We start from the raw sequence: 17,911 nt of genomic DNA, 5'->3' as shown, positions 1-17,911 counted from the left end.
GCAGAGGAAGAAGAAGGCGTGGGTGAAAAAGGGGAATCCTTATCTCTTTATAAAGGTGGTAGAAACTGTGCGCCTCCCCATTTGCCCTGTAAACTCGCTTATTCCCCAAGCGCCCTGTTGATGGCACGGTTGGGTTACCCACACCCGTATTGATGACAATCCCGTGATAAGGGGACATGATCTATGCTTTGACAGGACGTGTCAATAAAACCGCCTCGCAATACGTGCAGTAGTAGGTTGAGAAAAACGGTTCGAATACTGACCGGGCTGCAGCGTGATGTCACGCTATGAAAAATTGTCAGCAGAATTGATTTGTGAAACACTGTGCTCTCTACGGTGGTATGTGGAATTTGTTTTGCAGAGCTGGACACTATTCATGTGTTCAAAATCTACCTTGGAGTATTCGGAGAAGGAACCCACCTTGCAATGCCGAAGACAATCTGCGCGTCGGACTCATCGTCATTGAAGCCTGGTTCAGGGGCTACTGAGGGAGTCCTGGATTAGGGGGTCCTCGGACAGCCGGACTATATGTTTATGCCAGTCTGTTGGACTATGAAGATACAAGATTGAAGACTTCGTCCCGTGTCCGGGTGGGACTCTCCTTTGCATGGAAGGCAAGCTTGGAAATTCGGATATGTAGATCTCCGTCTCTGTAACCGACTGTGTGTAACCCTAACCCCCTTCGGTGTCTATATAAACCGGAGGGTTTAGTCCGAAGGACAAGAACAATCATAATCATAGGCTAGCTTCTAGGGTTTAGCCTCTACGATCTCGTTGTAGATCAACTGTTGTAATACTCATATCATCAAGATCAATCAAGAGGGAAGTAGGGTATTACCTCCATAGAGAGGCCCCAACCTGGGTAAACATTGTGTCCCCCGCCTCCTGTTACCATTAGCCTTAGACGCATAGTTCGGGACCCCCTACCCGAGATCTGCCGGTTTCGACACCGACAACGGGTTCCCATGCACACCTCCTTCAGCCCTGCCGTGCAAGCCACGTGTCAGGGCGGGGTTGTACATGCCCCCGGGGCTCTCCTCAAAGGTATCCCCCTCCCACACACCAGTGGAAGCACCATGCTCCGCGCTGGCAGTTGACACTGCCGAGGAGCGGCTATGCCCATGCAAGAGCGGAAGCGCTATGCTCCGCGTTGGTGATAAACAACTGGGGGTGGCTGCACGGCCTCATTAACCTCAGGGAGCCTCTGGGCTCAGTGTCTAGCCTCACCGCGATGCGCTTCCTCAGGAGGGTAGCGCGAGGGGGCTGGGCACGGGGGCTACGCTCAGGTCATGCCTGGCGTACCCCACCTCGCCACGCCTCACGGGCCTGGTCTTCGCGCACCCCTCCCAAGCGAGAGCTCAGAGAGGGAAAGGTATGATGGTCTGTTCGTACGTCAAGGGGGACTCCTCAGCATCGCGTCTCAGGAGCCTAGCTGTTCATGTAGCCCCTTACCTCTTGGGCTCGTCCTGGTGATCCGGACAACCCCACGGCGGCTAAGGCATGCGCGAGGCCGGGCCCTACCGACGCAGAATGCCAAGTCTTGGCTTTCACCCTTCTCTTTCAAGCCGTTCGCACGTTAAGGGGGACTCCTGAGCATCGTGTCTCAGGAGCCTAACTGGTCACGTAGCCCCTCACCTCTTGGGCTCGTTCTGGTGATCCGTACGATCCAACGGCAGCTGAGACATGCGCGGGGCCGGGCCCTGCCGATGCAGAACACTCTAAGTTGTTCGCATGTCAAGGAGGACTCCTGAGCATCGCGTCTTAGGAGCCTAACTGGTCACGTAGCCCCTCACCCCTTGGGCTCGTCCTGGTGATCCAGACGACCCGACAGTGGCTGAGGTATGCGCGAGGCCAGGCTCTACCGACGCAGAACAACAAAGCGAATGGAAAAGTCAAGGGAACATAATCTAATTATTACAACACAAATTGTTCCAAGCAAACAGTCTTAAACGCCTCCCTGAGGCATGCTGCATGATACAGGCCGAACAAGGAAAAGCAGAGCCACCGAGACACCTCTTCAAACCTGGGCGCCACCATCGCCCACCAGCAGAGCATCGTCGCCAGGCGCGTCGCCCGTTCCGTCGACTTTGGTCGAAGGACCAACGACCAGGAACTTACTAAGCATGGCGTCCACGAAGCTCTTCACGGCGGCGGCAGCAGCGTCCTGCTAGTCGGAGTCCACAAGAGTAAGGAAGGAGGAGAGGTCAAAGCCGGCGTCCTGGAGATAGAGATGGCTGAAGACGCACGTCAGAGCCGAGGAAGAAAGTGAGCGTGCCTCGCTTTCCACCAAGGAGGCAAACCCGTCGACAGCATCTTCAAGCGCAGCCAAGACTTCAGGAAGCAGAGCAGCAGGGCTCTCCCTCGGGGTCATCGCCACCGCCTTCTTCGAGGAATCGTCCCCAAAGAGCGATTTCTGGACCTTGTGGAAATGTGCCTCGAGGGAGGCAAGCGTGCTGCACTCCATGGCGGCCACCTTCTTGGCCTCAACAAGGGCCGTTTGAGCCGCCTCTGCCTCCTCCTTCAGCTTCGTTAGGCAGTCACGCTTCGCATCCTGCTCCAAGGCCGCCTTCTTCACCTCGGCGTCTCGATCGGCCACAACAGCCTCCTGTGCCTTCATCTTCTCCTCATGCTCCTGGAACTGGCCGGCCTGGGCGGCCTGCTGTTCCTGGAGAGCCTTCCATTCAGCCTCCACCATGCGGTACCGACCTCAGCTTTTGTGGCCTCCTTCCACGCCAGGTAGCGCTCCGTAGCGGCCACCCCTAGCACCTTCTGGGCTTCCTCCACAGAAACCCAGGCCGCGCGGACAGACGCGTCGGCCTGGAGCCAGCCAAAAATCAGCACCACCCATCTGTGCCCTGAAGTTCACCCTGGAGGAGGTCCAGCGCCGCCCTTGCCTCCTCTAGGGTCCCGGAGGTGGCAGGAGCGCCATGGCTCGGCCACACGCTGGGCAGGGAAGGAGGCACCCTCGGTGCCAAGGCAGAAGAAACCTCAGCCTCGGGAAGGACCGGGGGCTTCGGAGGCTGGTCGACCTCAGCAGCTGCGGCAAGGATGGGCGCCAGAGAGGTCAGGCCTGTCGAAGCCACCGGCACCTCCTGAGGACGGGCTTCCACGTCCTCGGGAGACGGCATCACCGCCGGGGCAGCGGGGGCAGCGGCATTCTCCTTTGCTAGGGTCGCGATGGCCACTTCAGCGCCTGCGGCCGTGGCAACCTTTGTGACCTCCTTCTGTTTCTTCGACGACTGCTGCCTAATGACAGACGAAGGCACTAAGCATCGCTTCAAGAATCAGCAAACAAGGTCAAGGAAAAGGCTTACTGGCTAGCGAAGGCATAGCTCTTCTTCATGCTCAGCAGCGGGCGCGGGGGCGGAGCAGCTGGTGCTGAGCTTTTGGGAGCGGGAGAACTTGCGGTTGGTGCCGCTCGGGACGTTGTCGGTGAAGGAGGAATGCTGCCTAGAGGTATCTGCGCAGTCCTGCCCTTCTTCATGGCCGCCTGCTTGGGCTGCTTCGAAGAGGACACCCCAGATCTCGTGGTGACTCCAGAAGGGCGCGTCACCTCCACCGTCGGAGGTTCATCATCATCATCATTGAGGAAGTCGCGGAGGAGCTCCCTATACCGCGGGGCGAAGGATTCCTCCACCATATCGTCTGCGGTGGCCTTGGAGGAACGATCATCGGAGGACAGGTGCACCAATGTGGTAGGTGGCGGGGGAGGCCCTGGCCGCACAAGCCCAAACTCGTCAAAGACTGGCATAGCAGTGGTGACCTCCTCGCCGTCATCCTGGGAGTACAGTAGAAGCCAATCTTCCGTAGGATCGCTCGGGTCCTTCCCCGTCAAGTAGAGCAACACCTTGCTCAGCTCCTACTCGGGAAGGGCGTCCTGGCGCAGGCGGATCTTGTCGTCGACACCATCGAGCTTCCAAGGCATCCTCCACCTTCTTCCCGGTGCGGGAGATAGCGCTTCCACCCCGCGCTGCAACAAAGCCGATGCACCCAACCGGATTGTCGCCAGTCATGCGAAGGAAGAAGAAGTGGCGGAGCAGGGCGACTGAGGGCATCACCCCCACGAACGCCTCATAGTAGAAGGCAAAAATGGACAGGAGGAGGATGGAGTTGGCATGGATGTGGAGTGCGTGAAGGCCATAGTGGTGAAGAACGGCGAAGAAGAAGCGGAAGAATGGGGGCACGAGCCCCGAATACACGTTGTGCATGAAGAAGGGGAATAAAGTGTTGTTCACAGGCTCTGGCATAGCGGTGGCGACCCAGAGTGTCATCTCCTTCCATTAATTGTCCTTGCTCGCCGTCAGGAGGAGCACGGTCTGGAGCTTCTCCCCTGCCACGCAGGGCGCAAGCAGACCGGCTTGTACCAGGTGGAGCTGGCAGCCAAGGCAAAAGCCGTGATTTTCTCGGTGGCCATTGAGCTGGAGATTGGGGGGGAATCGGCACATAGGGCGGTAGTACCGCTCTTCCAGCGGCAGTAAAAAATTACTGCCGCGATGGAAGCAGTAGTACCATGCCTCGGATGCAGCTGTGCACACATAGGGCAACCCATCTCATGCGGTAGTACCATGGCTTGCCATGGTAGTACCGTAAACCCAAGAAAGTGCAAGTTTAGACAAAAACATAAAAACATGGCCTTTGCAAAGCAACCTTCAAGCAACCGGACACACAAACGAGCACACACACGAGGCAACTCAAACACAAACATGGTTCAAAAGAAGGCAAAAGACAACGAGGACCAAACACGAAACAAAACCTCTCAAGAGGAGAGGGCGATGGCCGGAGCCACCTATGTTTGAGTCAATTGGTATGGCACCGCGAAGAATTATGCTTCGGCCCATGACCAAAACTCGTCTTTGAAGCACAAGTACCATAAAAAATGCTAATGTGAAAGATTTGATCAATTTATGTATAATGGGGGGAGGGAGAGTTCATTGAGAGAACAACACTCCCCCTATGTCCATGCCTACATCTAAACAAGACATCAAGATGAGTATGGTGGGTGTGCAAGGGTTCAAGCCACATTGCTCGAATCAATGATATTTAGCTCATGCCTTAACTCGCGAAATCTTGCTTCATCCAAGGGCTTCGTGAAAATATCTGCAAGGTTATCATGAGTGTTGACATATTTGAGCTGGATCTCCCCTCGCCTAGTGTGATATCGGATGAAGTGATACCGAATCTCAATATGATTTATCTTGAAGTGTTGCACCGGGTTGAGAGAGATCTTTATGGCACTTTCATTGTCACACCAAATAGGCACTTTTGTCGGTGTCCTAGATTTGGGGGTATCTAGCCCTGCCTGCCTGTGGCCCACCACGTGGCTTCATCGACGGCCTGGTACAGCCCAGCTTCAGCATCAACAACACAAGACCCTCGCGGGGGGCCAAGCCTCGCGAGGCGGATGAAGCCAACACCCCCGTGGGGATTGGCCTCCTCAGACTGGCTCATGAAGGGCGGAGAGTTCTATGCAAGGTTACCTCACGAGGCTCAGCTGACGTGAGCCATGACGACCAAGGTCAGGCGAGCGCCAGACGGGCGCAGAGCGCAGGTTTCCTCTTCGGTGCAAAGGAGGCAAGCCACAGGTGCGGAGTCCCGAGGAATCAGCCAAAGGTTTCCATTCTGGTGCAACGAGACCAAGAACGCCAGGACGGCAGGACGCAGGTCATCAACGAGCCCACCGCAGTGTCACGACCAGAGGCTTTTCGCACTCGAAGACTACTTTTGTCAGGATAAGCTGTACTACCTGTCCCCTTTCAAATCTGGACGTTGTGGGATCCCTTCCCGCTCATATTTGGGAAGAGGACCAAGGCCATTATAAATAGGACTAGCCACCACCATAGAAAGGGGACGGAGAGACAAGAGAAGTAGAACTAGCTCACACCACACTGGCTCAAGAACACCTTACCTCCTGAGGCCAGTTCATCCACTGTACTAGTTCATCCTCAACCCTCCGAAGCAATCCACCAAAATGCTAGAGTAGGGTATTACACCGCAAGGTGGCCCGAACCAGGATAAACTATTGTGTCTTTGTGTCTCTTTGAGCTTGACGTGCTAGGCTTAGGAGGATCGTGAGTAGGCAGGCTAGGTAGGTTGAGATCTCTGGACGCACCCCAGAGTTCAAACCTCTCAAGGGTTTGAGGATCCCTTAATCCGACAATTTTGTCACAAATGACACAGTAATCTTTTAAAGTTTGCCTCATCCATAAAAGTTGAGCACGACAACTACCAGCGGCCACATACTCCGCTTCAATGGATGAGAGGGACACACAACTTTGCTTCTTAAAAGACCAACTGACCAAAGAGCAACCAAGAAATTGGCACCCTACGAAGGTTGACTTCCTATCCACTTTGTCTCCCGCCAAATCTGAGTCTGAATAGCCCAAAAGGTTGAAGTTAGCTCCTCTTGGGTACCATAAGCCGAAGTTTGGGGTATGAGCCAAATATCAAAAGATTTTCTTGACCGCCACATAGTGGCATTCCTTATTTGCAGCTTGAAACCATGCAAAAATTCCCACACTCAACATGATATCCGGTCTAGATGCACAAAGGTAAAGCAAGGAGCCAATCATGGAATTATATACCTTTTGATCCACCGCTTTACCATTGGGATCTATGTCAAGTTGGCATTTGACGGGCATTGGAGTGGAAGCCGGCTTGACATCACTTAGCTTGAATCTTTTGAGCATGTCTTGAGTGTATTTGGCTTGGTTGATGAAGGTTCCTTCTCTTCTTTGCTTGATTTCGAACCCAAACTTCAACTCTCCCATCATGGACATCTTGAACTTCGAGGTCATGAGAGCGGAAAATTCCTCATTGGAAACTTTGTTAGGGGAACCAAAGATAATATCATCAACATATAGTTGGCACACAAACAACTTCCCGTTGACCTTCTTAGTAGAAAGAGTGGGGTCTATTTTCCCAATTTGAAACCCATGATCTTCCAACAACTCGGTAAGGTGCTCATACCATGCATGTGGGGCTTGTTTAAGGCCATAGAGTGCCTTATCGAGTTGGTACACATGATTGGGGAACTCGGGATCCTCAAACCCTGGGGGTTGTTTGATATACACCAACTCATTAATGGGACCATTAAGAAAAGCACTCTTCACATCCATTTGTTGCAACTTGAAGTTATGATGAGAAGCATAAGCAACCAACAAACAAATAAATTCAAGGCGAGCAATGGGAGAAAAGGTTTCACCGTAGTCAATACCCTCGACTTGGGAGTAGCCTTGTGCTAGCAAACCAGCCTTGTTGCGAACGATAATTCTATGAGCATCTTGCTTGTTCTTCAATATCCACATGGTTCCAATGACATTGTGGTTTCTCGTTGGCCTTGGCGCCAATCTCCACACCGTGTTGTGCTTGAAGTTGTTGAGTTCTTCATGCATGGCATTGAGCCAATCCGGATCCTTGAGCGCCTTATAGACCTTTTGGGGTTCAACACAAGAAACAAACGTGTGATGTTCACAATAGTTTGCTAATTGTCTACGAGTGCTTACCCCCTTTCTCAAGATTCCAAGCACATTCTTCATAAGATGATCTTTGGTAGTGAGCTTGGAAGCAATCTTGGCGGTACGACACTCCAATTCCTCCTCAAGAGATAGTTGAGGAGCGGTAACTTGATCATCTTGAGCGTCGTCTTGAGCTTGTTCTTGATCTTGAGCTTTCTCTTGATCTTGAACTTGCTCGGGAGGGAGAACTTGATCTTGGGCATCACTTGGTGGTTCACCACCATCTTGAGATTGATCTTGCCCTTGATCTTGTTCACTTGGTTGAGGGCCTTCACTTTGTTCTTCGGAAGCGTGTGGGTCTTGGGTTGGTGATGGCTCCACTTGAGTGGAACTTTGTCCTTCTCCTTTAGCCACAAGGGGTTCCTCAATGGTAGGATATGACCAACACCCATTCTTCTTATGGCTTGCGGAGGAATTTCATCACCTACATCACAAGTACCACTTTGCTTCACTTGGGAGCCGTTATTCTCGTCAAACTCCACGTTACATGTCTCCTCAATGAGTCCCATGGACTTGTTTAGGACATGGTAAGCATGAGATTTTGTAGCATAACCAACAAATATGCCCTCATGAGCTCTAGCCTCAAATTTAGACAAACGAACACCTTTCTTAAGAATGAAACACTTACAACTGAACACTCAGAAGTACTTGAGGTTGGGCTTGTTACCGATAAGTATCTCATATGGAGTCTTGTTCAAGCTTCTGTGGAGATAGAGCCGATTGGATGCATGACAAGCGGTGTTGATGGCATCGGCCCAAAAGTTGTAGGGAGACTTGAACTCCGCCATCATTGTCCTTCCCGCGTCCATCAATGCCTGGTTCTTCCTCTCCGCTACACCATTTTGTTGAGGGGTGTAAGGTGCGGAATATTGATGCTTGATCCGCTCATCGCTAAGAAACTCATTCAAGGTGTAGTTCTTGAACTTGGTGCCATTGTCACTTCTTATTGTCAAAATCTTTGCATTGTGTTGACGTTGAGCTTCATTTGCAAAGTCGATGACGGTTTGTTGAGTCTCACTCTTCCTCTTGAAGAAGTATACCCAAGTGTATCTTGAATAATCATCCACAATCACCAAGCAATACTTTCTACCCCCAAGACTATCAAGGATGGAGTACCAAAGAGATCCAAGTGAAGGAGCTCCAAAGGCCTCTTCGAGTAGATGATAGTCGTGGGAGGGTGAGCCTTCTTGATACGTCTCCAACATATCTACTTTTCCAAACACTTTTGCCCTTGTTTTGGACTCTAACTTGAATGATTTGAATGGAACTAACCTGGACTGACTCTGTTTTCAACAGAACTGCCATGGTGTTATTTTTGTGCAGAAATAGGAATGACCTGAAAATCCATGGAGACATGTTTTCGAATTAATAAAAAATATTGGCAAAAGAATCAGCGTAAGGGGGGCCACACCCCGTCGACGAGGGTGCAGGGCGCGCCCCCAGCCTCGCGGGCCCCGTGGAGCTCCACCAACCTCAACTCCAACTCCATATATTCACTTTTGGGAAGAAAAAAATCAGAGAGAAGGATTCATCACGTTTTACGATACGGAGCCACCGCCAAGCCCTAATCTTCCTCAGGAGGGCTGATCTAGAGTCTGTTCGGGGCTCCTAAGACGGGAATCCATCGCTATCATCATCATCAACCATCCTCCATCACCAATTCCATGATGCTCACCGCCGTGCGTGAGTAATCCCATCGTAGGCTTGCTGGATGGTGATGGGTTGGATGAGATTTACCATGTAATCGAGTTAGTTTTGTTAGGGTTTGATCCCTAGTATCCATTATGTTCTAAGATTGATGTTGCTATGACTTTGCCATGCTTAATGCTTATCACTAGGGCCCGAGTGCCATGATTTCAGATATGAACTTATTATGTTTTCATGAATATATGTGAGTTCTTGATCCTATCTTGCAAGTCAATAGTCACCTACTATGTGTTATGCTCCGACAACCCCGAAGTGACAATAATCGGGACCACTCCCGGTGATGACCGTAGTTTGAGGAGTTCATGTATTCACTAAGTGCTAATGCTTTGGTCCGGTACTCTATTAAAAGGAGGCCTTAATATCCCTTAGTTTCCAATAGGACCCCGCTGCCATGGGAGGGTAGGACAAAAGATGTCATGCAAGATCTTTTCCATAAGCACGTATGATTATATTCGGAATACATGTCTACAATACATTAATGAACTGGAGCTAGTTCTGTGTCACCCTAGGTTATAACTATTGCATGAGGAATTGCATCCGACATAATGATCCATCATTGATCCATTGCCTACGAGCTTTTCACATATTGAACTTTGCTTAGTTACTTTTCCATTGCCACTATTATGATTGCTACAAAACTGCTACTGTTACTTTTGCCACCATTATCGTTACCTCCATACTACTTTGCTACTAAATACTTTGCTGCAGATACTAAGTCTTTCGGGTGTGGTTGAATTGACGACTCATCTGGTAATACTTGAGAATATTCTTTGGCTCCCCTTGTGTCGAATCAATAAATTTGGGTTGAATACTCTACCCTCAAAAACTGTTGCGATCCCCTATACTTGTGGGTTATCAAGACTATTTTCTGGCGCCATTGCTGGGGAGCATAGCTCTGTTATTTGAGTCACTATGGATTTATATCTGTTGATCACTATGAGGAACTTGAAAGATGAAAGAACCAAGATTTTTTCCTCAACTACGAGGGGAGGTAAGGAACTGCCATCTAGCTCCGCACTTGATTCACCTTCTGTTATGAGTAAATTTGCAACACCTACACCTGCACTTGCTATTGATTCTGATATGTCACATGTTATTGATGATGTCGCTTCTGCTATGCATGATGCTTATGATGATACTACTTCTAAGCTTGATAATACTATGCCATTAGGTGAATTTCTTGATGAACAACTTGCTAGGGTTAGAGAGAATGAAATTGTTGAAACTGATAATATTGATGAAAGTGATGATGAAGATTCTCCCCTAGATATGAATTGCCTGTTGTACCTGAGGGTTATGTTATGGATGAAGAAATTGCTAGAGACCTTTTTGCTTGAAAAGATAGATATGATCTTAGGATACTGTTAGAAAAAGCTTAAAGAAAAGTCTTTGAATGCTAGAATGAAATATGACCCTGCTTTTCCTACTTCACCTATTTGTGTTACTGATAAGGATTATGATTTCTCTGTCGATCCTGACTTAATTACTTTGGTTGAATTTGATCCTTTCTATGGCTATGAATCTGAAACTGTTGTGGCACATCTTACTAAATTGAATGATATAGCCACCCTATTCACTCATGAGGAAAAAATTCACTATTATTATATCCTTAAATTGTTTACTTTCTCATTAAAGGGTGATGCTAAGATATGGTTTAATTCTCTTACTCCTGGTTGTGTGCGTAGTCCCTAGGATATGATTTATTACTTCTCTGCTAAATATTTCCCCGCTCACAAGAAACAAGCTGCCTTAAGGGAAATATATAATTTTGTGCAAATTGAAGAAGAGATTCTCTCACAAGCTTGGGGGGGCTTCTCCAATTATTTAATGCTTTGCCTGATCATCCTCTCAAGAAAAATGAAATACTTGATATCTTTTATAATGGACTAGCTGATGCTTCCAGAGACCACCTGGATAGTTGTGTTGGTTGTGTTTTCAGAGAAAGAACTGTTGATCAAGTTGAATTGCTATTGAATAATATATTGAGTAATGATAATGATTGGACACTTCCTGAACCAACTCCTAAGCCAACTCCGAAGAAAAGGGGTATTCCATTTCTCAGTCCCGAAGATATGCAAGAGGCAAACAAATCTATGAAAGAAAAAGGTATTAAAGCTGAAGATGTTAAGAATTTACCACCTATTGAAGAAATATATGGTCTTCATAACCCGACACAGGTAGTAAAGGTAAATTCTCTCTATATATTTGATGAAGGTGATATTCCTCGTAATAAGTCTGCTAGTCAATGCTTGGATGAGTTTGATAATTTTATTGTTAAACAAGAAAACTTCAATGCTTATGTTGGTAGCCAATTGAAACGTAATGCTTATATGATTGAGCACTTGAGTGATTTTATGTCTAGAGTTAAAGGTGACCTTAATCTTATTAGTAAACATGCTTCCATGGTTACCACTCAAGTAGAACAAGTACTTAAAGCACAAGATGATTTGCTCAATGATTTAAATAATAAAAACAATGATAATGTTGTTAGAGTTATGACTAGAGGTGGTAGAATGACCCAGGAACCTTTGTATCCCGAGGGCCACCCTAAGAGAGTTGAGCAAGATTCTCGTAGAACTAATGTTGGTGCACCTAGTCCTTCAAAGAAAAGGAAAAATAAAAATGATGGGACTTTGCATGCTTCTAGTGAACCCGTTATAGACACACCTAAGAACCCAATGATATTTCTATTTCTAATGTTGAAACACAATCTGGTAATGAACATGAACCTAGTGATAATGTTAATGATGATGTTCATGTTGATGCTCAACCTAGTAATAACAATGATGTAGAGATTGAACCTGCTGTTGATCTTGATAACCCACAATCAAAGAATCAACGTTATGATAAGAGAGACTTCATTGCTAGGAATCACGATAAAGAAAGAGAACCATGGGTTCAAAAACCCATGCCTTTTCCCCCTAAACCATCCAAGAAAAAGGATGATGAGGATTTTGAGTGCTTTGCTGAAATGATTAGACCTATCTTTTTGCATATGTGTTTGACTGATATGCTTAAAATGAATCCTTATGCTAAGTATATGAAAGATATTGTTACAAATAAAAGAAAGATACCGGAAGCTAAAATTTCCACCATGCTTGCTAATTACACTTTTAAGGGTGGAATACCAAAGGAACTAGGAGATCCAGGAGTACCAACTATACCATGCTCCATTAAAAGAAACTATGTTAAAACTGCTTTATGTGATCTTGGAGACGGTGTTAGTATTATGCCTCTCTATTTATATCGTAGACTTGATTTGAATAAGTTGACACCTACTGAAATCTCTTTGCAAATGGCCGATAAATCAACTACTATACCCGTCGGTATTTGTGAGGATGTGCATGTTGTGGTTGCAAATGTTACTATTTTAACAGACTTTGTTATTCTTGATATTCCCGAGGACGATAGTATGTCGATCATCCTTGGTAGACCTTTTTTTAATACTGTAGGGGATGTTATTGATTGCAACAAAGGCAATGTCACTTTTCATGTTAATGGTAATGAACATACGGTACACTTTCCGAAGAACAACCTCAAGTTCATAGTATAAATTCTATTGGAAAAATTCCAATGATTACTATTGGAGGTTTTGAATTTCCTCTTCCTACTGTCAAAAAGAGATATGATATTCTTATTGTTGGGGACATGCATATCCCTGTTGAGGTAACCTAGTGTTATTCAAAAACTCTCCGATTTCATGTTATTCGGAAGAAGTTTGTTAACAAGACTTGATCAACCTTGTTAGTGAATTCCTTTTGATGAGCATGAGATGGATGAAGTTAGAAAGCACCACTCTCTATACCCTCCTTTTACTTTCTGTTATTTAGATTAAATAAAGCAAAAATAGTATTTTCTGTCTATTTTCTGAATTATCCAAGCAATAAAAAAACCCAAAAATAAAAGTTCTCCAAATGCCCTGAAAATGGAGTATGATTTTTTGTAGAATATTTACGAATTTCTGGCACTCGGAACACACCAGGGGGACCCACCATTTGGCCACGAGGGCACAGAGTGCGCCCCTCCTGGGGTGCACCCCTACCTCATGGGCCCCACGTGCCCCCCTCCATTTATTCCAGCACCCACTCACTTTGTCTTCCTCTAGAAAAAATCATTCCATAGCTCAAACTCGTGTTCTAGCTCGTTTTGCTGCCATTTTTGATCTCCTTGGTCAAAGTTGCTCCATTCACAAAACTGCTTTTGGGGATTGTTCTTCGGTATGTGACTCCTCCAATGGTCCAATTAGTATTTGTTCTAATGCTTTATTTATTGCAAATTTTTGCTGCTGAGGTGACCCTGTTCTTGAGCTTGCATGTCAAATTTATATGGCCCAAAGTAGTTTTAATGCATGATTTAGCCTCTAGGCACTTGTGGGAGTAGTTGCTATCAATCTTGTTGAGTTTAGTTCACTTTTATTTTGAGTCACTAAAATTTTTAGAAATTTTTTAGAGGAAGAAAAATGTTTAGAAAAATGTACCAAGGTGGTTCTTCAAGGAAGCAAGAACCAAGGCTCGCGATACGTGAGCTGGATGATGAACCACCAAGGGAAGCTCAAGTGTGGCCTTGTGAATGGCCATCAGAAGAGTTTATGGTCCAAGCAGGCTTCAAGGATGAATTTTATGCGTATGTACGTAATGTTGATCTTGAGGACTTCATGTCAGATAAGTGCCGACAGTACTACTACCTCACTGATTCCTTTGTGAGGAGGTTTAAATTTTCATCCTCGCGCAATACTCACACTGTTTTATTTGATCTCTATGATAAATCATATACCATGTACCTTGAAGATTTTAATACTGCTTGCAAAATCCCGCAGTGGGGCAATGTTAGTGAACCTCACAAATCTAAATATAAAGACTTTCTTGCTCGTATCACTATGGGAGAAACTAGAGATATTGCACAATCTACTATAGGGAGCATTCATTTCCCTTCCATACATTATTTTGCTCTCTTTATAGGTAGGTGCATTAACGGTAAAGATGAGGTTTGTCACATGTGTGTTCCAGATCTTAGTGTCCTCAAGAGTGCGGTATTAGGTGATAAACAATATAACTTGGGGGCCATTGTTGCACGGAGGGTGCATCTTAATGGTACAAGTGGATATTTGTTTGGTGGAATTTATGCAACTCGTGTAGCTAATTATCTCGATGTACCAATAAATGGAAATGATATTGAGTTGCCACCTTCTTATCTAGATTATAGTGCTATGGTTCACCATCAGTTTCTTGAGAGGAACGAACATTTCCTCCGGTACCGAATAATCTTAATAATCTTTGACAGATGGCGTACTGTCCAGGTTACTCTCCCTGTTCCTACTTTCTTTAACTTTCAGGCAAAAAGGATATATTTTATAACCAGGGAGGAGGCAAATGAATATGAGAGGAGGACAGAGGCAGCTCCTCTCCAAGGAGCAGCTCTCCAGGCAGTAGCTGTTGCATCTTAGTACAACCCCAACTACGACTTTGAATATCCGCCAGGCCAGCAATGGCATAGACCAACTTAGGCCAAAATCCTAAGCTTGGGGGAGTACGTATTTCTCACCGATATTGCATTCATGTTCACACACTCATTCTAGTTGTCGGTGCTCATACTTTTTCATTGTACTATCCATGCTAGTTAATTTTGTTTTCTTGCTTTCTTCTTGTGTGTTTGAAAAACCTTTAAAAAACCAAAAAAAATAGTTGTAGCCTTCAGCTAGTTTACTTTCCATGCTTGTAGTAGTAATATTAAAATAAAAAACCAAAAAGATTTCCCGTTCTTCTTTTACTTGTTGTGAGCTTTCCCGTGTAAATAGTTTTATTTCTTTTCTTTTCTTTGGGGGTCGAGAGGAGAAGACCACGATGAAAATGATGAGTGGCTCTCATATGCATTATTGTTGATCTAACCAAGAGCCCATGTTACCTTGTCTTCTCTTCTATATTAAATGCTTGCAGATTCCAGCTTAGTCCAATGCACGTGCACTATTTATTATTATCCACACTGTTCGGTCGTGCAAGTGAAAGGCAATAATGAGGATATATGATGAAATGATTGAGATGAGAGGAGCTGGTATGAACTCGACCTATCTTGTTTTTTGTAAATATGATTAGTTCATCATTCCTGATTCAGCCTATTATGAATGAAACATGCTTGCAATGACAATTAGACATTATAGTTGCCCATGCCATGCTTAATTAGCTAGGAGTTTATAATGGTTTACCTTGCGTGCCAACATGCTATTAAAATGGTTGTGATGTGGTATGATAGGGTGGTATCCTCCTTTGAATGATTCGAGTGGCTTGACTTGGCACATGTTCACGCATGTAGTTGAAACAAAATCAGCATAGCCTCCACGATATTTATGTTCATGGTGATTTATATCATACTCATGCTTGCACTCATTGTTGGATAATCTTAATGCATGTTCATGACTGTTGTCGCTCTCTAGTTGGTCGCTTCCCAGTCTCTTTCTAGCCTTCACTTGTACTAAGCAGGAATACTGCTTGTGCATACACTTCCATAAACCCCAAAGTTATGCCATATGAGTCCACCATAACTTCCTATATGCGGTATTTACCTGCCATTCCAAGTAAATTTGTATGTGCCAAACTCCAAACCTTCAAATGAAATTATGTTTTGTATGCTCGAATAGCACATGTATCAACTAGGGTTGTCTATATCTTCCATGCTAGGTGGGTTATTCTCATGATGAGTGGACTCCGCTAATCATTCATGAGAAAATGGCTGGCAACCGAGATGCCCAGTCCCATGCTCAAATCAAATCAAAATAATTGCAAACAAAACTCCCCCGGGATTGTTGTTAGTTGGATGGCACCCGTTGTTTCGGGCCTGCCATGGATTGATGCTCGTTGGTGGTGGGGGAGTATAAACTTTACCATTCTGTTTGGGAACCGCCTATAATGTATGTAGCATGGAAGATATCGAGATCTCTCGGTTGTTATGTTGACAATGAAAGTATTCCACTCAAAATATTATTTATCTCTGTTTCAAAACTCAAGCTCTGGCACCTCTGCAAATCCCTGCTTCCCTCTGCGAAGGGCATATCTATTTATTTTTATGTTGAGTCATCATCCTCTTATTAAAAAGCACCAGTTGGAGAGCACTGCTATCATTTGCATGCATTGCTATTAATTTACATTGAGTATGACTGTGACTGGATCTCTTTTGCCATGAATTACAATGTTCAGTCAGTCATTGATCTTCAGGGGTGCTCTTCATTTATGTTTTGCGGTCTCAAAAAGGGCTAGCGAGATACCATCTTGTTATATCATATTACGATTGTTTTGAGAAAGTGTTCTCATCCGAGATTTATTATTATTGCTCACTAGTTGATTTTGCTATTGATACGAGTAAACATGATTCCTAAATGTTATTTTGAATATGGTTAGTTCATAATCTTTGCTGAAAACTTGAATGCTGGCTTTACATATTTGCAACAACAAGATCAAACAGAGTTTGTAAAAGTTTTTCTTTATCACTTTGAGTTTGTCAGCTGAATTGCTTGAGGAAAAGCAAAGGTTCAAGCTGGGGGGAGTTGATACGTCTTCAAAGTATCTACTTTTCCAAACACTTTTGCCCTTATTTTGGACTCTAACTTGCATGATTTGAATGGAACTAACCCGGACTGATGTTGTTTTCAGCAGAACTGCCATGGTGTTATTTTTGTGCAGAAATAAAAGTTCTCGAAATGACCTGAAAATCCACGAAGACACGTTTTCGAATTTATAAAAAATATTGGCGAAAGAATCAGCGTAAGGGGGCCCACACCCTGTACATGAGGGTGCAGGGCCCCCCTGGGGGGCGCCCGCTGCCTCGTGGGCCCCCTAGAGCTCCACCGACCTCAACTCCAACTCCAAATATTCACTTTTGGGGAGAAAAAAGTCAGAGAGAAGGATTCATCGCGTTTTACGATACGAAGCCGCCGCAAAGCCCTAATCTTCCTCGGGAGGGCTGATCTGGAGTCCATTTGGGGCTCCGGAGAGGGGAATCCGTCGCCATCGTCATCATCAACCATCCTCAATCACCAATTTCATGATGCTCACCGCCGTGCATGAGTAATCCCATCATAGGCTTGTTGGACGGTGATGGGTTGGATGAAATTTACCATGTAATCGAGTTAGTTTTGTTAGGGTTTGATCCCTAGTATCCATTCTGTTCTAAGATTGATGTTGCTATGACTTTTCCATGCTTAATTCTTGTCACTAGGGCCCGAATGCCATGATTTCAGATCTAAACTTATTATGTTTTCATGAATATATGTGAGTTCTTGATCCTATCTTGCAAGTCAATAGTCACCTACTATGTGTTTTGATCCGGCAACCCCGAAGTGACAATAATCGGGACCACTGTCGGTGATGATCTCAGTTTGAGGAGTTCATGTATTCACTAAGTGCTAATGCTTTGGTCTGGTACTCTATTAAAAGGAGGCCTTAATATCCCTTAGTTTCCAATAGGACCTCGCTGCCACAGGAGGGTAGGACAAAAGATGGCATGCAAGTTCTTTTCCATAAGCACGTATGACTATATTCGGAATACATTCCTACATTACATTGATGAACTAGAGCTAGTTCTATGTCACCCTAGGTTATAACTGTTGCATGAGGAATTGCATCCGAAATAATGATCCATCATTGATCCATTGCCTACGAGCTTTTCACAAATTGAACTTTGCTTAGTTACTTTTCCGTTGC

The sequence above is a fragment of the Triticum aestivum genome, chromosome 4B, assembly GCF_018294505.1.
Source record: "Triticum aestivum cultivar Chinese Spring chromosome 4B, IWGSC CS RefSeq v2.1, whole genome shotgun sequence".
Taxonomy (NCBI): Eukaryota; Viridiplantae; Streptophyta; class Magnoliopsida; order Poales; family Poaceae; genus Triticum; species Triticum aestivum.
The sequence above is the reverse complement of the archived record's forward strand: the minus strand, read 5'-3'. Positions refer to the sequence as shown.